The following is a 23,530-nucleotide window of genomic DNA, read 5'->3' as shown; positions in this document are numbered from 1 at the left end:
ACTCCCCAATAATGTGTAGAAGGTTTTTAGTGCGCTGTAATCCACATCTGTTTCAAAGGGCTTTGCAGTTCCTCATACTTTTTGGAAAGCCTTCCATTCACTGCTTAGGCCAACAGTGTACAGGAGACCCAGTTGCTATAAATGGAAAAAACGGTTTAGTTAAGGCCCTCTGACCTCCATGTCATTTCCAAGGGGCATTGGAGTGCCTCAAAATTTTAGGTAGGCATTGCACTCACTGTATGCCCTATAACTGTGTAGCTAAACCGCTCCTTTTGTTACAGAAACATATCCTACAAGACATATGTGGTTGACTGGCCTGATATTGATGTGAATGGTCCCTGTTCCTCCTGCTCTTTCTCCTTTGCCACTGCCTCATCCATCATTTATCACCTGAAGCTTTGTTTTAACGGGAGTCATAGAACTGGGATAGTAGCAGGAAAACATCCAGCAATCCTCGGAGGAGGTAGGATATGCGCCAAAACGCTGACCACCTCAGGCCTAGCCGCTACTACATACATGCGCTTGCATTCCAAGAAAACAAAGCAGATGCTAACTTGTATCATCATCATCATGGTCCTCACCTTGGCACTCTCAACTCCCCTGATGGAGAAGCCAGGGCCCACCGACGGAGTCTGGTTCTCTGGTGGGCTCGTCCAATGCAGCCCTAAAGCAGGACGGGCTAAGAAAAGTGTGTGGGGGGATGTTCCAAGGAGAAATAGGGGCGGCTGGGGACCGTTTATGGATACCCGGCTGTCCCCAGGCGGCTGGGGACTGTGTGTGGACACCTGGCCGCGGGGCGGCTGGGGACTGAGTATGGATTCCAGGCCGCCAACGCAGCCATGACGTGGTGGCCAGATTCCGCCTCCACATGCCTAAAAGGCCCAATTTCAAGTGCAAGCAAGCAGTATGGTATTGCAGCCTGGGGGTGGGTGAGTGGTTGGCTGCATATTTGCGCTTGCATTGCAAGGAATGGGGGAGGTACAATTGAACACTGCCCTGGGACAAGAACTTGCACGGGGATAGTTGCAAGTCTGCATCTTCTGATGCGGCAAGGATGACTTCTGATGGGCACACTTTTTGGCAGTGACCTGGGTGTCAGAGATGCTTCCAGGGATCTTCCCCATGCTGATCCCATGTCTTTTCAGCACTGTATGCATGTGTCACAAAGCACATGGCCAGATAAGGTTGTAAAATGTTAAAATGACATTTCCCGGTGAATTCATTTGTCACAGTTGAAAGCAATACAAAAGTACAAAAACGCATAAAAAATGCTACTTGTGTGGGTGTGGAGGTGGAGGTGTGGAGGAGTATTTTTTTGGGGTTATTTATTTTACCTTATACACAAGTCTTTACCCTGGAAAGGAACTTCCTTAACGTATTTCACAGGAAAGCAGTTTCAGCTTCGTTTTTGAACGTTTTATTGTGAGCCCTTAATAGTGGCTTAATACCTCTGACCACATTGTTGACAGCAGTGACCTGGGTGTCAGAAATGCTTCCTGGGGCGATCCCCATGCTGTCCCCATGTCATTTGAGCACTGTCACTATCGTTTTGGGCACTTGTTAGGCTTTTAAAAGACTGCCGGGGGTGCCGCCGCATAATTGCTCGGGTCTCCCATAGACTAACATTGGGCTTTTTGCTTGGGTCGAGTACCCGAGAATCACGGCGAGCTCGGCCCGAGCTTCGAGCACCCGAGCATTTTAGTGCTCGCTCAACACTAATAATGATCCTAAAGACACATCAAAATCCACAATAGACAACCTCAAAAGGCGCAAGCTGAAGGTTTTACAATTGCATTTACAGTCCCCAGATCTGAACATGATTGAAAATCTGTGGCTAGACCTCAAAATAGCAGTGCATGCAAGACAACCCAGGAATCTCACAGAACTGGAAGAATTTTCAAAAGAAGAATGGATGAAAATCCTGGCTATAAAAAACGTTTACAAACTGTGATACTACAAAAGGGGGTGCTAGGCACTAATCATACAGGGTGCCCAAATGTTTGCATTGGACCATTTTTGAAATTTTTAAAATTTAAAAAATTACTATATTTATTTTTTTGTTCTTGTAGTTGCCTAAAATACAAAGGAAATGTGTCATCTTTAACTTTAGCCCTCTTAAAGATCATTTCATCTTCAACTTGCTTAACTGTTTACAATAACACTAATTTTGACCAGGGGTGCCTACTAGTGATGAGCGAACGTGCACGCCACTGCTCGGTACTCGCCCGAGCATCACGGTGCTCAACAAGCTCGGCGCGTATTTCCGGGTTGCTCGGGAGGGAATTAGGGGCACAGCCCTGCATGTTTGGCGCTTTTTAGAGAGCCAATAAACATGCAGGGATTGCTTGCCACGCACTGTATTGCTGTAGCCATGTTGGTTGTGGGCAGTACAGTGATTGGCTGGCCGCACAGCGTCATCAGATCTATATAAGACCTGGCGCCGCTATGCTCATCACAGTCTACCCCGGAAACAGGCAGAGTAGGGAGAGATTTGCTTGTTTATAGTTAGTATAGGTATTCACAACATATATATATATATATATATATATATTCATCTGAACTAACAGTCCTTCTGAGGACTAATCCAGCTGCATATATTCAGTGGTGATAGCAGGAGTTAGGCCAGCAGGCAGTGTATGTGGCAGACTGCAGTGCATATAGTGCAAGAGGGTCCATAGCACGTTCCTGCTGCTGCTGTTCTTACATATATTTGTAGGCATAGCCCCATATACAGGGGCCAGAGCAAATTTTTTTTTTATCTTAATCCTGGTTATTTGCTTAAAAAGCAATACAGAGTACACCATTTTTCTGCTCCATTTGCTTGTTAGCACTGCAGAATACAGCCAGATCTCTTCCATATTTCAGCGATAAAAATCCAGAAATTTGAACTGAACCTGCAAAATATTGGCCTTCTTTTCCATTCAGTTGCATTGTGTCAGTCAAGCTATTCACACTAGGTCTCTGTGTAGAATAATATTAGTAAATTACCGAACTGCTATTTAAAACCGTGGTTCTCTGTCAGACATATCACATATAACAGCGTTCCAAAATCAACCATTTCTCGTGAACGTGGAAAATATTGCTCTCCATTTAAAATGGGCAAGGTGCATGGCCAGGGACGGGAAGTGGACATGATGGTGATGGTGCATTGAGAGGCCGAGGACGTGGCCGTGGGCAAGCTGAAATTGTGCCACAACAAACACCCACATCTTGTCGCTCGACCTTCCTGTCCCAATTACTAGGGGACCACAGTACACCACTATTGAGCCTAAAGCAGTGTCAAAAGGTTGTTGATTGGATAGTAGATAATGCTTCCAGTCACTTTCCCACCACCACCACCCTGTCTTCCACATGATCAAGTCTCAGTAGCCGTGAGTCTTGACCACATATCCTCACCCTGATCCTCATTCCTCCCACCATGCCGAGTGCCCGGAGACAACTGATCCCACACTTGGACACTTAGAAGAGCTGTTCACTTTTCCATTTGTAGATTCGGGCCTCTCGCCCGGCCAGCTTCAAGCAAGTCAAGAGGAGAACGCGTCTAGCAATGGTGGAAAAGTGCAATTACTGTCGCAAGAGGTGGATGATGATTATGAGACACAATTGCTGATAGTAACTGACCCAACCTGGCAGGGGCACATACAGAGCAAGGACAGCAGCACACAGGATGAGGGAGGCGTAGCACCACAACAGGCAGGAAGAAGCAGTGTGGTGGCCACAGACACAAGGCGGGAAAGCGTTCCTCGTAACGCCAACATGACGGAAGTTGCCAGTACAACTGTTAGGTCTTTCCGAGTCTGGTTGTTTTTAAAGCCTCTGCAGATAACCCCCAAAAGGCCATCTGCACCACCTGCCAGGCCAGCATCAGAACGAGTAGCAAAACTAGCAGCCTGACCACCACCAGCATGATCAGGCACATGGCAGCAAAGCACCCGACTAAGGGGGCCGAACACCAGGGTCCAGAAACACTGTCTGCGGGTTACACCACTGCTTCTTCCGCTGTTGTGCGTGCTCGCCAATCCCCTGTCCATGGCGCTTGCCAAGATGCCTCCTGCCCTGCACATGTCGTTGCACACTCTCAACTAGCACCATCAGCAAGCACGTCCACGTTCTTGTAACACCACAGTGTTCCGTTGTCCCTACCCCAGTCCTTGGAACGCAAGCGCAAATACGCAGCCAATGCCCCCCACAGTACCCACTACTAAATTCACACATTTCGCGAATTCTTGCACTCGAAATATTGATTTTTAGGCTCGTGGAGATGGAAGCTTTCCGCAACCTGATGGCAGCAGCCGTCCCTCGGTCCCCATCTGCCACTATTTCTTCCGGTGTGCCGTCCTTGCATTACACGAGCACGTGTCCCACAGCATTAGCCGTGCCCTCAACAATGCAGTTACTGCGAAAAGTCCACCTAACCACGGACACGTGGACAAGTGTTTGTGGGCAGGGACGGTACATCTCGACACACTGGGTTAATATAGTGGAAGCCGGGACCCAGTTGGACCTTGGGACAGAACACTTCCTCCCGACGCTGAGGATTGTGGGCCCTGGGTCAATCAGGGTTGCCCCCACATTCTACAGCTCCTGCACCTCCTCCTCTTCAGTCTCCATCTCCGAAATGACCACAACAGTCACAAGCTGCAAGTACTGCAGTACTACCTCGGCCAAGCGGCAACAGCCTGTGCTGAAGCTAATATGCTTAGGTGATAAACTGCACAATGCTGAAGAGTTGTGGACAGCTCTGAAAGAGCAGGCAGATCTGTGGCTGACACCGCTGACACTACAGCTAGGCATGGCTGTGTGTGACAATGGCCAGAACCTGGTTGCGGTTCTGAGGCGAGGTGAGCTCACTCACGTACCATGCCTTGCCCATGTGCTTAACCTCATGGTTCAGCGGTTTGTCAAAACCTACCCAGATCTGCTTGTCAAAGTACGCCTCCTGTGTGCCCATTTTAGAAAGTCAGCTAAAGCTTCTGCCGCCTTTGCCGTGCTTCAGCAGCGTTTGCAGCTTCCAGCTCACCGACTGGTGTGTGATGTCCCCACGCATTGGAACTCTACATTGCAGATGTGGGGAAGGATTTGTGAGCAGAAGAGGGCAGTTATTGACCTGAGGCCGTCGGTATTCAGGTCACACTCCACACATAAAACCTCAGGAGTGGACATGGATGTCAGACATCTGTACCACCCTACAAAATTTTGAGGACTCCACCAAGATGGTGAGCGGCGATGACGCCATAATTAGCGTCACCATCCCGCTTCTCTGTCTTCTGAAACACTCTCTGCTCACAATTAAAGAGGAGGCATTGCAGGCAGAGAACGATGAGATGGAGCAAGGAACCATACAGGATGATTACACACAGCCCAGCCTCATCTCATCCCAATGTGGATTGGGTGACAATGAGGAAGAGGAAGAACAGGAGCTAGTTTCCTGCACTATAGATGGTACTACCTGCACAACTGTTATACCGTCTGTTCAGCGTGGATGGGCTGAGGACAGGGAGGAGGAGAAGGAGGATGAGGAGGAGAGCATGGCCAATCGTCCTCTTGGTGAGGACATGGAAGTCTTGCCTGTTAGCAGTCTGGCACACATGGCTGAGTTTATGTTATGCTGCCTTTCCTGTGACCCTCGCATGTTGTTCAAATTTTGGGTGACAGTCATTACTGGTTGGTGACACTTCTAGACCCACGCTACAAGGAGAACTTTCTGTCTCTTATTCCCTTGCAGGACAGGCCTAATAAAATGGTCCAGTATGAGAAGGCCCTTGTTGCGGAATTATTTAAAAAATTCCCATCTGAAAACGCTGGCGACAGAGGTCACAGTTCGTTTGACAACCAAGGAGTACAGGCGAGAGAGACACAAATCCAATCCAGCAGAGGCAGGGGAACACTGTCAAAGTTCTGGGACAGTTTTATTCGACCCTCCCTTCGTACAGGTCCTGATGCGCGGGGTACTCTCACAAGGAGGGACAAGTTTCGGAAGATGCTGAAGGAGTACCTTGTCGACCGTACCAACATCCTCCGTGATTCCTCTACCTTATAATTATTGGATATCCAAGCTGGACACGTGACATGACCTGGCTCTCTATGCCTTAGAGGTCCTGGCCTGCCCTGCCCTAGCATTTTGTCAGAGTGGGTTTTTAGTACCACTGGTGGAATGATAACCGATAGGCACATCCGCCTGTCAACTGAAAATGCTGACAGGCTGACTCTTATAAAAATGAACAAGGGCTGGATTCGGCCAGACTTCTCAACACCACTGATTGATAGCAGCCTAACAAACTCAAATACAGTGTCTTTTTTTTGGAAGGTCTAACTCTATTCCCATGGACCTCTGTCTTCACACCTAGACATGGTTATACGCTTCCTGAATTTGTCTATTTGCTTTTGTCCTCCTCCTTCTCCTCATCCTCATCTTCCACCACCATATCTACCATATCACCATATCTACGTCTCTTGCAAGAGCAATTGGAGTTCCTCCAAATTTTTGGCAGCTGTTGCATTCACTGCATACCCTATAACTGTATAGCAGACCCTCTCCTTTCTAATGGGAACATGTCATTACTGTGGCCCAGCTCTATGTGTCTTTAAATTGTTATTGGGGATTTTACCAAATTTTTGTCAGCCGTTGGACTCACTGCATACCCTATAACTGTATAGCAGACCCTCTCCTTTTTAATGGGAACATGTCGCACTCGTTACTGTGGCCCAGCTCTATGTGCCTTTAAATTGCTATTGGGGTTTTTCCCAAATTTTGGCAGCCCTTGCAATCACTGAATGGGCATTACCACTATAGGAGACCCAGTCCTTTATAATGGTAACATTTATTTTACTGAGACCCTACTCTATGTCTCTTCAAAGGGGTATTGGGGTGCATCCAAATTTTTGGCAGCCCTTGCAGTCACTGAATACGCAATAACAGTATAGGAGACCCACTCTTTAACCCCTTAAGCCCCGAGGGTGGTTTGCACGTTAATGACCAGGCCAATTTTTACAATTCTGACCACTGTCACTTTATGAGGTAATTACTCTGGAATGCTTCAACGGATCCCCCTGATTCTGAGATTGTTTTTTCGTGACATATTGTACTTCATGATTATGGTAAAATTTCTTCGATATCACTTGCGTATATTTGTGAAAAAAATGGAAATTTGGCGAAAATTTTGAAAATTTTGCAATTTTCAAAATTTGAATTTTTATGCCTTTAAATCAGAGAGATATGTCACACAAAAGAGTTAATAAATAACATTTCCCACATGTCTACTTTACATCAGCACAATTTTGGAACCAAAATTTTTTTTTGTTAGGGAGCTATAAGGGTTAAAAGTTGACCAGCGATTTCTCATTTTTCCAACAAAATTTACAAAACTATTTTTTTAGGGACCACATCACATTTGAAGTCACTTTGAGAGGTCTTTATGACAGAAAATACCCAAAAGTGACACCATTCTAAAAACTGCACCCCTCAAAGTGCTCAAAACCACATTCAAGAACTTTATTAACCCTTCAGGTGCTTCACAGGAATTTTTTGAATGTGGAAGAAAAAAATGAACATTTAACTTTTTTCACAAAAATGTTAATTTAGACCCAATTTTTTTTATTTTCACAGGGGTAACAAGAAAAAATGGACCCCAAAATTTGTTGTGCAATTTCCCCTGGGCACGCAGATACCCAATTATTGGGGAAAAAACACTGTTTGGGCGCACGGCAGGGCTCGGAAGGGAAGGAGCGCCATTTGACTTTTTGATTGTAAAATTTGCTTGAATAATTAGCGGACGCCATGTTGTGTTTGGAGAGCTCCTGTGTGCCCAAACATTGGAGCTCCCCCACAAGTGACCCAATTTTGGAAACTAGACCCCCCAAGGCACCTATATAGATGCATAGTGAGCACTTGGAACCCCCAGGTGCTTCACAAATTGATTTGTAAAAATGAAAAAGTGTTTTTTTTTTCACTTTTTCATTTTTACGAATCAATTTGTGAAGTACCTAGGGGTTCCAAGTGCTCACTATGCATCTAGATAGGTGCCTTGGGGGTTCTAGTTTCCAAAATGGAGTCACTTGTGGGGGAGCTCCCATGTTTGGGCACACAGGGACTCTCCAAATGCAACATGGTATCAGCTAACAAATTGATTGGAAAATCGGCTCAAATTGTTAGTGGACACCATGTTGCGTTTGGAGAGCCCCTGTGTGCCCAAACATTGGAGCTCCCCCACAAGTGACCCCATTTTGGAAACTAGACCCCCCAAGGCACCTATCTAGATGCATAGCGAGCACTTGGAACCCCCAGGTGCTTCACAAATTGATTCGTAAAAATGAAAAAGTGAAAAAAAAAACAATTTTTCATTTTTATGAATCAATTTGTGAAGCACCTAGGGGTTCCAAGTGCTCACTATGCATCTAGATAGGTGCCTTGGGGGTTCTAGTTTCCAAAATGGAGTCACTTGTGGGGGAGCTCCCATGTTTGGGCACACAGGGACTCTCCAAATGCAACATGGTACATCATATTTTTATTTTTGGTGGATTATTTTTTTTTATTTTTTTTCACTTTCTGGGTGTTTTTACACTTTTTTACTCTGTCCCACTCTGGGACTTTCACTTTTTTTTCTCTGATCGCCTGCATGGCACAGGAATGCAGCACCATCCCTGTGTCATGCAGACTGTCAGCGCCGGACAGGGAGAAGATTGTTTGGAGATGCACTGTGTATGTCCAAACAATCTTCCTGCTGCCTGGTGACCTGGATGTTGTCATAATGACATCGAGTCGTCATGGCAACACCCGGGAAGCCTTTGCAGACAGCGCTGGAAGCCGGAAGAGGAGGTAAGTATCTGCAATCACCTCCCCTTGTCCCCGCAATGCTGCGATCGACTTCGATCGACTTTGATCGCAGCATCGCGGGGATCAATATGCTGGGAGCGGTGCAGGGCCGCTCCCTGCACATACTATCGGGTGTCAGCTGTGACAATCAGCTGACACCCGGCGGCGATCGCGCCCGCACAGCCTGTGTGCGCGCGCGATCGCCATGACGTGCTAATACGGGTCTGGCTCTTAAGTCCCCGGGCACAGACGCGTATTAGTACGTCAGATGTTGTTAAGGGGTTAATAATGGGAACAACAAAACATAGCCGACTGCTGGCCCTTTAAGACGCAACCTCCGATCCTCACAAGATCTCCTGCTCTACTCCCCTCTTATCTCCTCCTCCCACACTCGTATACAAGATTTCTCCCGTGCTTCCCCCCTACTCTGGAACTCTCTACCCCAACATATCAGACTCTCGCCGACCGTGGAAACCTTCAAAAGGAACCTGAAGACCCACCTCTTCCGACAAGCCTACAACCTGCAGTAAACACCACTGCACGACCAGCTCTACCCTCACCTACTGTATCCTCACCCATCCCTCGTAGACTGTGAGCCCTCGCAGGCAGGGTCCTCGCTCCTCCTGTACCAGTCGCTGACTCGTTTTGTTAAGATTATGTAAATGCTTTTGTTATGTATATCCCTATCACATGTAAAGCGCCATGGAATAAATGGCGCTATAATAATAAATAATAATAATAATAATAAAATAGTAAGGGTTGCCCGATGGCCCTATAAAAATAGTCTTTGTGACTTTCAGAGTCCTTCCTTCATAAATGAAACAGGATGTGTCTGATGATGTGTCACACACCACATGCCAGATAAGGTTGTAAAATGTTAAAATGAAATTTCCCAGTGAATGCATTTTTCACCATTGAAAGCAATGCAAAAGTGCAAAAATGCATCAAAAACGCTACGTGTGAGCACAGCAAAAGGTGTGGATTAGCAATTATTCGTTTTTGCATATTTATTTTGCCTTATATGCAAGTCATTATCCTGGAAAGGATGTTCCTTAAAATATTTCCGAGGAAAATCTATATTGGTTTTGTTTCTGTATGTTTTATTGTGAGTCCATAAAAGTGGAGTAATACCTATGACAACGTTGTTGACAGCAGTGACCTGGGAGTCAGAAATGCTTCCAGGGGTCTTCCCCAATGCTCTTCCCATATCATTTGAGCACTGTTACCATCGATTTGGGCAATTTTTAGGCCCTCTGCAGACCGCCGGGGGGGCCGCCGGAAAAATGCTTGAGTTTCCCATAGACTTACATTGGGCTCGTTACTCGGACCGAGCACTCGAGCATTCCAATTTGCTCGACCCGAGCAACGAGTACCAGAGCATTTTAGTGCTCGCTCATCACTATTGTCTATACTTTTACATGCCACTGTAGATGGCTATCTGTCAACTCTGTCATTACCACTGTACAGTAAACTATAACAAGCTGTTTTACCTTAACACAACAGATTTTTCAATATGTTATACATATATGGGATTGAAACAAAAATGTCAAGTCTTAGAACTGGAAAAAAATGCTAATGATATATTTCCATCTAAATTACATTACTTTACTTATTGCAGACCACCTGTTGTTATTTTTCAAAAATAGAAACAAATTCATACAAGAACATGGCATTACCCATAATCAGGAGATACCTTTACGATAATTCTCTGGCCAACCCAATGATGACCAGAACACATCTCCCTAATGAGGAAAAGTGCATACTGTTTTTCAAGAGAAGAGACTGTGCTAATATGCAAAGGTTATCGATGGTATGAACAGCTCATCGAGGACTGAAAAAAAATGTAGATAGCAGAGAAAATGACCCAATAATGAAAGCAAAGGAAAACAAATACAATACTACAAAAAGCTGCTCCCTGAAATAAGGAAACAGCAACAGAAGGTATCAGAGCAGGGCTATAAAGACCGTGCAGTAGGGGTGCCCGCCATAGCCAGCAAATATTTAAGGTGGATTTGTGTCTGAGGACACACATTCAGCAGAAATGCATTGCAGCGCAGCGACCTGCCGGGTCCCTGAACTGCAAAACACATTGCTAGCCAACCAGAGTGATGTCATAGCAGGCACGCCAATGTGATCTGCCAGCCTCTGAGCCTGCTACAGACAAGGACACAGCGCAACTTGGAGTGGGGGAAGGTAAGTAGAATGTTTGGGTTTATAATTCATTAGAGAACCGCAACAGAAGGGGGACATATACACCAGGAATGAACCCAAGTTGGGGGACATATATACCAGGATATACAAATACACCAAAAAAGAGCCCAGGTTGGGGCACATTATATATACACTGCTCAAAAAAATAAAGGGAACACTCAAATAACACATCCTAGATCTGAATGAATGAAATATTCTCATTGAATACTTAGTTCTGTACAAAGTTGAATGTGCTGACAACAAAATCACACAAAAATCATCAATGGAAATCAAATTTATTAACCAATGGAGGCCTGGATTTGGAGTCACCGCCAAAATTAAAGTGGATAAACACACTACAGGCTGATCCAACTTTGATGTAATGTCCTTAAAACAAGTAAAAATGAGGCTCAGTATTGTGTGGCCTCCACGTGCCTGTATGACTTCCCTACAACGCCTGGGCATGCTCCTGATGAGGTTGCGGATGGTCTCCTGTGGGATCTCCTCCCAGTCCTGGACTAAAGCATCCGCCAACTCCTGGACAGTCTGTGGTGCAACGTGACGTTGGTGGATGTTCCAGATGTGCTCAATCGGATTCAGGTCTGGGGAACAGGCAGGTCAGTCCATAGCTTCCATGCCTTCATCTTGCAGGAACTGCTGACACACTCCAGCCACATGAGGTCTGGCATTGTCCTGCATTAGGAGGAACCCATGGCCAACCGCACCAGCATATGGTCTCACAAGGGGTCTGAGCATCTCATCTCGGTACCTAATGGCAGCCAGGCTACCTCTGGCGAGCACATGGAGCACTGTGCGGCCCTCCAAAGAAATGCCACCCCACACCATTACTGACCCACTGCAAACCGGTCATGCTGAAGGATGTTGCAGGCGTCTCCAGACTCTGTCACGTCTGTCACATGTGCTCAGTGTGAACCTGCTTTCATCTGTGAAGAGCACAGGGCGCCAGTGGCGACTTAGCCAATCCTAGTGTTCTGTGGCAGATGCCAAGCATCCTGCACGGTGTTGGGCTGTGAGCACAACCCCCATCTGTGGACGTCGGGCCCTCATACCACCCTCATGGAGTCGGTTTCTAACCATTTGTACAGACACATGCACATTTGTGGCCTGCTGGTGGTCATTTTGCAGGGCTCTGGCAGTGCTCCTACTGTTCCTCCTTGCACAAAGGCAGAGGTAACAGTCCTGCTGCTGGGTTGTTGCCCTCCTACGGCCCCCTCCACGTCTCTTGGTGTACTGGCCTGTCTCCTGGTAGCGCCTCCAGCCTCTGGACACTACGCTGACAGACACAGCAAACCTTCTTTTTGTTAAGTGGTTCAGCTAGGTGAGTTTGATTGGCACTGATGCATTCAAGTGCCTGTATCTGCCTGAGTTTGGCACCAAACTAACTGTGTGTGTGTGTCTCAGCTCAGGACTTACCGACCTGTGTCTGATCGCTGTGTCATTGCAGAGATGAGGCCACCTGGACGACGGCAGTTTGAACAAGGGATACCGAGTCTCTAACTGGTGTGTGGTACCACAGCTAACTTGCTGGAGAGCCCTCTGGGTATGTCACTGATGCGGGTTCCTTGGGATTTCAGCTCCGCTACTTCCTGTGGCCATCGTCACTCCAAACTTCACCCCTGCCGGTGAAACGGAAACAGGACAGTATCATCTGCTACCCGGTGCAGTCTTTGTCCCCCTTTAACATCTGGAAATGCGGATGGCGCTCGACGGAGATGTCACACATCCTCCCCTTTCAGCTCTCCTCACTCTCCCAAGATGGCCACCGCACCGACCTCTTCCTGTCACACACTTTCTCCCAATTGCCTGCACTGCCCCCTGCCTTGGGGCTCCATCTGGTTCTGTCCAAATTTCAGTTCAAACCAGCAGAACAGAGTCCATTTAACAAAACACAAGTCTCTACCAACAGAATAGCTGTCACTACAATGACACTCTCAAAAGCACCCTGAACCAAGTAGCGCCCCTCACCCTCAGAACCTCCAAACACAGAGTAAAACAGCTATGGCTCATATCGCAAACTCGATTTCTCCAGCGATGCTCTAGGAGTGCCGAATGCCTATGGAAGAAAACTTGCACACCAGAAAACTTTATCCACTATAAATTTATGTTAAGAATCTATAACTCTGCCCTTCCCCTCGCGAAACAGTCCTACTACACCACCATCATCTCCTCACTATCAAACAACCCAAAAAAACTCTTCGACACATTTCACTCCCTCTTCAGTCCTAAAGCGCAAGCCCCTATCACAGACATTTGTGCTGATGATCTGGCCTCCTACTTTACAGAGAAAATAAAAAATGTTCGTCTGGAAATCAGCTCCCAGTCACCAAGTGCCGTAACACCCATCCCTCCCCACATCTCCTCTGGCTCACTCTCCACATTTGACCCAGTCACAGAAGAATAAGTCTCCAGGCTCCGCTCTTCTTCTCATCCTACTACATGCACTACTGAACCCATTCCCTCACACCTACTCCAGACTCCGTCTCCAGTCGTCATTACTCACCTAACTAAAATATTCAATCTCTTCCTCTTTTCTGGTATCTTCTCCTCCTCCTTCAAACACTCTATCATTACTCCATTATTAAAAAAAACTCTCTTCACCCATCCTGCACAAATAACTACAGATACCACCACATAGTGACCGAATAATACAATACTGATCATTAATAAAAAAAACACAATACTTATATTACCATAAGTGTCATTATACACAGGAGCTCTGTACATAGTATACAGTGTATAGTGTCAGTGTACAGGTAGTACAGTGATCACCAGGGATATTATACACAGGAGCTCTGTATATAGTATATAGTGTACAGGTAATACATGGATCACCGGTGACATTATACACAGGAGCTCTGCATATAGTGTCAGTGCACAGGTAATACAGTGATCACCGGTGACATTATACACAGGAGCTCTGTATATAGTGCCAGTGTAATAATAATACAATAATAATCTTTATTTATATAACGGCAACATATTCCACAGCACTTTTGAATTCAGAGGTTCATATACAACAGTCATAAGTAACAGCGTTCAAGATAATCCATTAATTAAAGCAAATCCATCTTGATGGAATGGGGTATAGATAAACGCTGCATGAGCTAGTCACCAGCTAATATTTGTAGTGGTTTTGGGTGCTGTGGAGTTTGATGGAGAATTATGTTAAGATAAGTAGTGAATGGGCTGTATATAAAAAGGACTTCGAAAGGCTGCCCTAAACAGATGTGTTTTTAGGGAGCGACTAAAACTGTGTAAGTTGTGGTTCATCCTAATTTCTTGGGGTAGAGCGTTCCAAACAATAGGCGCAACTCGGGAGAAGTCTTGGAGCCGGGAGTGGGAAGTACGGATTAGTGCGAATGTTAGTCGAAAGTCACTGGTGGAACCTAGACAAGGGGTAGGCCAATAAACAGAAATGAGAGGGGAGATGTAGGGGGTGCCGCACTGTGGAAAGCTTTGTGGGTGAGCACAAGCAATTTAAATTGGATCCTATAATGTATGGGCAGCCAGTGCAATGACTGGCACAGAGCGGAAGCGTCTGAGTAACGATTAGCCAGATAGATTACCCTGGCTGCTGCATTAAGGATGGACTGGAGAAGGGAAAGTCGAGTGAGGGGGAGACCAATTAATAGAGAATTACAGTAGTCAAAGCGGGAGTGGATCAGGGCAACAGTGAGGGTTTTGCTTGTTCCATGCTGAGATAGGGGCGGATTGTAGAGATGTTCTTTAGGTGCAAGCAATAAGAGAGGGCAAGAGATTGTATGTGGGAGGTGAAGGAAAGATTGGTGTGAAAAACAACTCCCAGATAGCGTGCCTACGGGCTCGTCATTATTGTGGTGCCACACACTGAGAGGGATATGTCAGATTTAGGGATGTAAGTAGACGGTGAGAGCAGAAGAAGTTCAGTTTTAGAAAGGCTGAGCTTCAGATAGAGAGCGGACATGATGTTACAACGGGAGTAAGATCAGGGGATGAAGTGTATAGTGTGTCATCAGCATAAAGATGGTACTGAAAGCCAAATTTGCTGATGGTCTGTCCAATTGGGGCCATGTAGAGAGAGAAGAGAAAAGGGCCAAGGATTGACCCCTGAGAGACCCCAATAGCAAGAATTAGAATGGAAGAAGTTGAACCAGCGAACGAAACGCTAAAGAAGCGGTCAGAAAGAAATGAGGAGAACCAGGAGAGAGCAGTGTCCTTTATGCCGTTTGAGTGGAGCATAGAGACTAGCAGATGGTGGTCAACAGTGTCGAAAGCTGCAGAGAGGTCAAGAAGAATGAGCAGAGATTAGTCACCGTTACGTTTTGCTGTCAAAAGGTCATTGGTCATTTTGATGAGTGCAGTTTCTGTACAGTGATATTATACACAAGAGCTCTATACATAGTATACAGTGTGTAGTGTCAGCGTACAGGTAGCACATTGACTTACCAGTGACTTCTCTAATTGAAGTCCTTCATCTTCGCTTTTTTTTTCATCCAGCGCAGAGCACTATCACTTCTTTCAGCCAGGACTCGTCTCTGCAGAAAATCATACACAGTTATCTAGAGCGCTGCTTCCATCGCACATTCCCCAATTTTTCCCCAATTTCTACACTGTCAGAAGAAGAAAAAAGCGACATAGTGCCGCCCTGCACAGTAACAGGACGTCTACCCTCAATTCATCATTTGCTCTCCCCCACCCTCAAGTCATCATCATTTGCAGTTTCTCCCCCCCAGTGTCAATTCATAATCATTTGCTGTCCCCCACCTCCAGTCTCAATTCATAATCATTTGCTGCACACCATCCCCCAGTCTCAATTCATAATCATTTGCTGTACATCACCCATAATCTCAATTCATAATCATTTTCTGTCCTCCACTCCCAGTCTCAATTCATAATCATTTGCTGCACACCATCCCCCAGTCTCAATTCTTAATAATTTGCTGTACCCCATCCCCCAGTCTCAATTCATCATTACTTGCTGTACCCTGTCCCCCAGTCCCAATTCATCTTTATTTGTTGTACACAATCACCCAATCACAATTCATCATTTGCTGTACACCGTCCCCCTGTCTCAATTCATCATTATTTGTTGTACCCCACCTCCTAGTCTCAATTCATAATCATTTGCTGTACCCCATCCCCCAGTCTCAATGTATAATTATTTGCTGTACCCCACCCACCAGTCTCAATTTATAATCATTAATTGCTGTACCCCATCCCCCAGTCTCAAGTCATCATCATTTGCTGTATCCTGTCCCCCAGTTCCAATTCATCTTTATTTGTTGTACACAATCACCCAATCACAGTTCATCATTATTTACTTTAACCCAACCCCCAGTCTCAATTCATCATTATTTGCTGTACCGCATCCCCCAGTCTCAGTTCATAATCATTTGTTGTACCCCATCCCCCATCCTCAATTCATCATTATTTGCTGTACCCCACCCCCCAGTCTCAATTCATAATCATTTGTTGTACCCCATCCCCCAGCCTCAATTCATCATTATTTGCTGTACCCCACCCCCCAGTCTCAATTTACATTCATTTACTGTACCCCATCCCCAATCTCAATTCATCATTATTTGCTGTACCCTGTCCCCCAGTTCCAATTCATCTTTATTTATTGTACACAATCACCCAATCACAATTCATCATTATTTGCTTTAACCCAACCCCCAGTCTCAATTCATCATTATTTGCTGTACCGCATCCCCCAGTCTCAGTTCATAACCATTTGCTGTACCCCATCCCCCATCCTCAATTCATCATTATTTGCTGTACCCCACCCCCCAGTCTCAATTCATAATCATTTGTTGTACCCCATCCCCCAGCCTCAATTCATCATTATTTGCTGTACCCCACCCCCCAGTCTCAATTTAAATTCATTTACTGTACCCCATCCCCAATCTCAATTCATCATTATTTTCCCACCACCCAGTCTCAATTCATAATCATTTGCTGTACCCCGTACCCCAGTCTCAATTCATCATCATTTACTCCCCCACACCTATTCAATTTATTTTATAAAAAGAAAAAAGAAAAATCCATACTTACCTCTCATACGATCCCCTGCAGCTCGGCTTCCGGTGTCCAGTACGCGCATGTGTTGGCGCCGGTCCGATGATATCATCACAAAAGGCATAGTCACAGAAGGGGCGGAGGGAGCTCTGAGCTGCGTGCGCTGCCGTTGAGCTCCAGGAAAGCTCCCTTCATCAACAAGATGTGTGCAGCAACCCACTCCTGCACTGAGCCCGCTGAGCAGAAGCAAAAGAGGGGACTGGACTGGATCCGGACCCCCCTCTTTGCTTTTGCTCACTGGGCCCCATAGACTAGTAAGGGTAGTAATGGCCTGATGGTGGCCATTCAGACATGTACCATCAAGACCAGTGGTTTCCAACCTTTCCTACATTAAGAGTCACATTCAGCTCTGAAAAATGGTCATAAACTACATTCTATGTCATGCATGCCAAACTCTGGCCCGCAGGCCAGATCTGGCCTACAGGGTGAGTTTATTTGGCCCACGACGCCGGATGGGTCCCCCAAGTATATTTGTCTGGTCCCCCTCCCGGCATCGCACTTTCACTTGACACATTATACTGTATGGAGTGCTGTATGAAGCACTATGTGGGGCCATTATACTGTATGAAGCACTATGTGATTCAATTATACTGTATGGAGCACTGTGTAAGCTCATTATACTGTATGGAGCTCGATATGGGGCCTATTATATTGTATATTGCACCATGTGGGGCCACTGTACTGTATGGAGCACTTTTATGGCCATTCTACTGTATGGAGCACTTTTTGTGGTCATTATACTGTATGGAGCACTATTTGGGGCTTTTATACTGTATAAAGCACTATGTGGGGCCATTATACTGTATCGAAGTCAATTCCGAGCCCGGTATGGAGGACTATGTGGGGCCCATTATACTGTATGGAGCACTTTTTGTGGCCATTATACTGTATGGAGGGCTGTGTGGGGATTACATTTAGAGAATCATACTGTGATGTTCCTAGACACAAGCTGGTACAAGGCAGGGACACCACACCAGGAGAAATAGTGGCAACTTGGGACCAATTACCAGGAGAAGGCTGCTGCCATGAGTTGGTGGAAATCCTTCTCATCCACAAGCCTAAATGGCAACATTTCAATGACAAGCAGCCTGGAAATGTGCCCGTTTAGCTTTTGTTCCTGTGGGTGGCTGGCTGGGAACTTTCATTTTCATTCCAAGGCCTGGGGTAGAGACAGCTGAATACTGTGCTGGAACAAGGATTTGGAAGTGTCTAAGTGTCTGATGATGGTGCCTCAGAATGTGCAAGGACATGTGCAGGGCGGGAGGCATTTGTGCCAGTGTCATGGACAGGAGATTAGCAAGTGCCTACCACAAGGGAAGAGGTAGTGGTGTCACCCGCTGCACCAATTGTGGACCCAGGCGTTCGGCCCACTGAGTTGGGTGCGTAGACGACATGTGTCTGATCATGCTGGTGGTGGTTAGGCTCCAAGTAGTCAGGCCCCTGATGATTTTGGAATGACACAGGTTGCAAATTACCACTTTTTGTCTCAAAATTCTCTTTAAAAAACTCCCAGATTGGGAAACATCTAACTCTTTGACGGAGAAATTCATGCGTGTCGTGTCGGTACTCTGCGGAACAGTTGCCCATCTTCTCCCCATGGTCTCCACACCGCCTCTTTCTGCCTGTTTCGGTGCTGCCTACCTCTAACCCTCAGCGCTGCTGTCCTCGCTCTGCATGAGAGTTTCCCAGGTTGGGTCAGTGACTTCGTCATCCACACCTCGTCTTCCACCCTGGTCCTCCTGACTTGGTAACTTGACAACAACATGACTTATCGGCTACTGTGTCTCATCATTATCATCTACCTCATTAGGCAAAATTTGCCTCATCTTCTTGTGACCATGGCTGTTCTAAGTTTTATGCATCACTAAACAGCATGTCTTCCTGTCCCTCTTGGAGCATGCAGGGTGAGAGGCCGCAATCAAGAAATGATGATGTAAAGAGCTCCTAGGAGTGTCCTAGTGTGGGATCACTGGTCTCCTGGGATTCGACATGGTGAGAGGAAGGAGGATCAGGGTGAGGATTAAGCAATCCAGACTCTTGGCTGCTCAGACTGGACCGTGTGGAAGACTGGGTGGTGCTGGCAGGCATGCTGGAAGCATTATCTGCTATCCAACTGACCACCTGTTCGCATTAATTGATTAATTGAAAATACATTTTTTCAATAAAAAAAATTTTTGGTCACTTGCGATCACTTTTTTTAGTTTAAAACCACCATAATTTAACACAAAGCACGTTTAACTGTATGGATGACAAATTCAATACAGTAAAATTTTTGAAGGGTTTTTTGAGTTTAACCCCTTGGATGTATGGATACGTTCAGGTAATTTTGCGCGCACAGTGCATGGTGTTCAGCAATTCTGACAGCTGAGACCTGGCAGTCACTGCCAGGAGCATTGCAGGCACCGCTCCCAGCAGTTTAATCCGCTAAATCCTGTGATTGATATTGATCACAGCATTTAGAAGGCAGGCAGAGGAAGGGGGACCCTCTGCTCTCCGATCGGCACCCCCGCGACGGCACCGCAGGGACACGATCATTGCCATAGTGACCCGTTGTCATGACGACATCCGGGTCACCAGTCTCTACCAAGTAAGTTAGATCATGCATGATCTAACTAACTTGTTTCAGTGCAGCACTGACAGTTACAAAGCACAGCAATGTTCCTGCATTGCTATGGTTTATGACTGCGATCAGACTGCAAAAAGTGAAAGTCCCATAGTGGGACTAAGTAAAAAAGTAAAAAAAGTTGTAAAAATATATTTTTTTAAATTCACAAAATAATAAAAAAAATTAAAATATATTGTACCCAAAAATAAATATTTTTATGAAAAAAAATGAACAAAAAAATGAAACATATTTGGTTTCATCATGTCCAAAATAACAAGCCCTATAAAAATGTCACACTAGTTAACCTCTTCAATGAACACCGTAAAAAAAAAAAAATAACGAGACAAAAAACAATGCTTTATCATCATATCGCCGAACAAAACGTGGAATAAAACACGATCAAAAAGACAAATATAAAAAAAATGGTATAGCTGAAAACTTCATGTTGTCCCACAAAAAGCAAGCCACCATACAGCTCCATTAGCGGAAAAATCAAAAAGTTGCAGCTCTCAGAATAAAGCGATGGAAAAATAATATTTTTTTCTATAAAATAGTTGTTATTGTGTAAAAACACCAAAACATAAAAAAAGATATAAATGTAATATCGCTGTAATCATACTGACCTGAAGAATAAAGCTGCCTTATCAATTTAAGCACATGCGGAACTGCATAAACTCCCCCTAAAAAAAACAATTCCTGAATTGAATCATGGTTTTTATTCATTCTGCCTCCCAAAAATAGGTATAGAAAGCGATCAAAAAATGTCATGAGCCCAAAAATGGTACCAATAAAAACATCAACTCGTTCCGCAAAAAACAAGCCCTCACATGACTGTGGCGGCAGAAATATAGAAAAATTATAGCTCTCAAATATGGCGATGCAAAAACTAGTTTTTGAAAAATAAAAGTCTTTTAGTGTGTGACAGCAGCCAAAAATGAAAATCCAATATAAATCTGGTATCGCTGTAATCGCACCAACCTGAAGAGTAAAGTTGTCTAATCACTTATACCGCACCATAAATGGCGTAAAAAATAAATAAAACTAATTCTTCACCTGCTGTTGATTTGTTCATTCCAGCTCCCAAAGATCACAGTAAGGCTCGGTGCACATTTATCCTGCGCTTCACGTTGAGTGCTTACACCAGGGTTTCCATGTTAATCTCTAAAATACGTGATTCAGACGGAAGACCCAGCCGAAGATTCCCTGTAGTGAGTCAGATGGAGGCACTGTGGACGCCGTCTGACCTGTGATTCGGTGGTGTCCATCATTTTAGGCATGCATAAAAGTGCCATCTGCTACAGTTTTGTGCACCTCTGAAAAAAACGACGCTGAACAGACGCCAGATGGAGTTCAGAGTAGCTCTGCTGCCTTATTATAGTGAATCGATCTTTCAGGGGTTTCCTCTTAATCATGTCACTCAAAGATTTAATGGAAACCCCGATATAAGTGTTCAGCGCAGAGCACGGGATAGATGTGATCCAAAATATTATCTAAAATGTTTCAAATCAATCCACAACAATAAGCAAGTCCCCACTCAGGTCCGTCATCTGTCACTGAAAATATAGGGGCTTCCATGTTACTGGTAGTACAAAGGCTCTGGAAAAGTGCTATGGCTCCTCGCTCCCAAATCCAAATGCCCCCTTCCTTTCTGAGCGCCATAGTGTGAGTAAATCACATTTAGCGTCCACATGTTTGGCATTTCTGTAGCGATGAGATCCCGTCTAATTTATGGGTGCGTGTCTCCACAAGCATGAGCTGGGTACTACAACATGCTGGTCACTACAACATACTGGGAACTACAATGGCAGTTTGCAATTTTCACTCAGTAACATCCACTGCTGCTTGTTTCTGGAAAACATTCATGGAGTCAAAATTGGCTCTACACCTGTAGATAAATTCCCAAAGGAGTATAACTTTCAAAATCGGGTTACTTGAGGGGGGGATTCTGCTCTTATAGCACTTACAGGTGTGCTCAAAAGTTTACATACCCCGGCAGAATTTTTCCCTTCTTGGCCTTGTTTCAGAGAATATGAATGATAAGACTCATGTTTATTGGTTGGGTGAAGCCATTTATTGTCAAACTACAGTGTTTTCTCTTTTTAAATCTTAATGACAACCAAAAACATCCAAATGACCCTGATCAAAAGTTCACATACCCGGGTGATTTTGGCATGATAACATACACAGAATTTGACACCAATGGGTTTGAATGGCTACTAAAGGTAACATCCTCACCTGTGACCTGTTTGCTTGTAATCAGTGTGTGCGCATAAAAGCTGAGTGAGTTTCTGGGATCCAGACAGACTCTTGCACCTTTCATCCAGCCACTGACGTTTCTGGATTGTGAGTCATGGGGAAAGCATCAGCTGAAATTCAGGACTCTCTGAAAACTGGCGGTGTGGCTGTTTCAAGATGCACAATAAGGAGACACTTGAAGAAAAATGGGCTGCATGGTCGAGTCGCCAGAAGAAAGCCATTACTGTGCAAATGCCCCAAAGTATCTCACCTACAATATGCCAAACAGCACAGAGAAAAGCCTCAAAACTTCTGGAACAAGGTAATTTTGAGTGATGAGACCAAAATTGGACTTTTTGGCCACAACCATAAACGTTACATTTGGAGAGAGGTCAACAAGGCCTATGATGAAAAGAACACCATTCCTACAGTAAAGCATGGAGGTGGATCGCTGATGTTTTGGGGATGTGTGAGCTACAAAGGCACAGGAAACTTGGTAAAAGTTGAAGGAAAGATAAATGTAGCACATTATCAGCAAATACTGGAGGCAAATTTGCACTCATCAGCCCGGAAGCTACGCATGGGACGTACTTGGACGTTCCAACATGACAATGATCCAAAACACAAGGCCATGTCAACCTGTCATTGACTACAGCAGAACAAAGTGAAGGTTCTGGGGTGGCCATCTCAGTCTCCTGACCTCAATATCATTGAGCCACCCTGGGGAGATCTCAAGCGCGCAGTTCATGCTAGACAGCCCAGGAATTTACAGGAACTGGAGGCTTTTCACCAAAAAGAATGGGCAGCTTTACCATCTGTGAAAATAAAGAACGTCATCCACAACTACCACAAAATACTTCAAGCTGTCATGGATGTTAGAGGGGGCAATACACGGTATTAAGAACTGGGGCATGTGAACTTTTGATCAGGGTCATTTGGATGTTTTTGGTAATTATTTTTTCTTCACTGCCTAATGGTATACAATTCTGTGACACACCTGTGGTGTCAATGTGATCACTGCACCCCTAGATGAATTTATTGAGAGGTGTAGTTTCTAAAATGGGGGCACTTTCTGCTGTTCTGGCACCTCAGGGGCTCTCCCAGTGAGTTATGGCACCCGCAAACCATAACAGTAAAATCTGCATTATAATATGACTGTACCTGAAAAGTATTTCCCGAAAACATATAGGGTATTTGCACATTCAGGAGAATTTTTTACAAGAAACTGAGGTCCACTTTTTCATATTAGCCCTTAGAAAATTTAACATTTGGCGCTAAAACAACATTTTAGTGGTAGAAATGTAATTTATTCTTTCTTCACCACCCAATGGTATAAAATTATGTGAGGCACATGTGGTGTCAATATGATCACTGCAGCCCTAGATGAATTCATTGGGGGTTTAGTTTGTAAAATGAGGTCACATATGGGTGGTTTCTGCTGTTCTGGTACCTCAAGGGCTCTGCCAATGTGACATGGCACCCTCAAACCATTTCAGCAAAATATGAGCTAGTTTTCTAGTTTTCTGAAGCAGTTTTCGACCACGTATGGGGTGTCGGTGTGCTCAGGAGAAATTGCACAACAAATTTTGGGATCCATTTTTTCCTGCTTT

At 45.1% G+C, this 23,530-nt stretch overlaps 1 long non-coding RNA gene across 1 annotated transcript in view; it reads left to right on the top strand.

The window, feature by feature from the left end:
• Nucleotides 1-10,846: 10,846 nt before the first annotated feature.
• The window catches only part of LOC141165142 (uncharacterized), a 33,417-nt gene continuing 20,733 nt past the window's right edge, over nucleotides 10,847-23,530 (top strand). The window contains exon 1 of the long non-coding RNA XR_012251065.1: nucleotides 10,847-11,005. This is a non-coding gene — a long non-coding RNA (uncharacterized lncRNA). The remainder of the gene's footprint in view (nucleotides 11,006-23,530) is intronic.

This window comes from Phyllobates terribilis, unplaced genomic scaffold, assembly GCF_046119375.1.
Source record: "Phyllobates terribilis strain yellow unplaced genomic scaffold, ASM4611937v1 Scaffold_11__3_contigs__length_659146591, whole genome shotgun sequence".
Classification (NCBI taxonomy): Eukaryota; Metazoa; Chordata; class Amphibia; order Anura; family Dendrobatidae; genus Phyllobates; species Phyllobates terribilis.
This window is presented reverse-complemented; position numbering and strand designations above follow the sequence as displayed.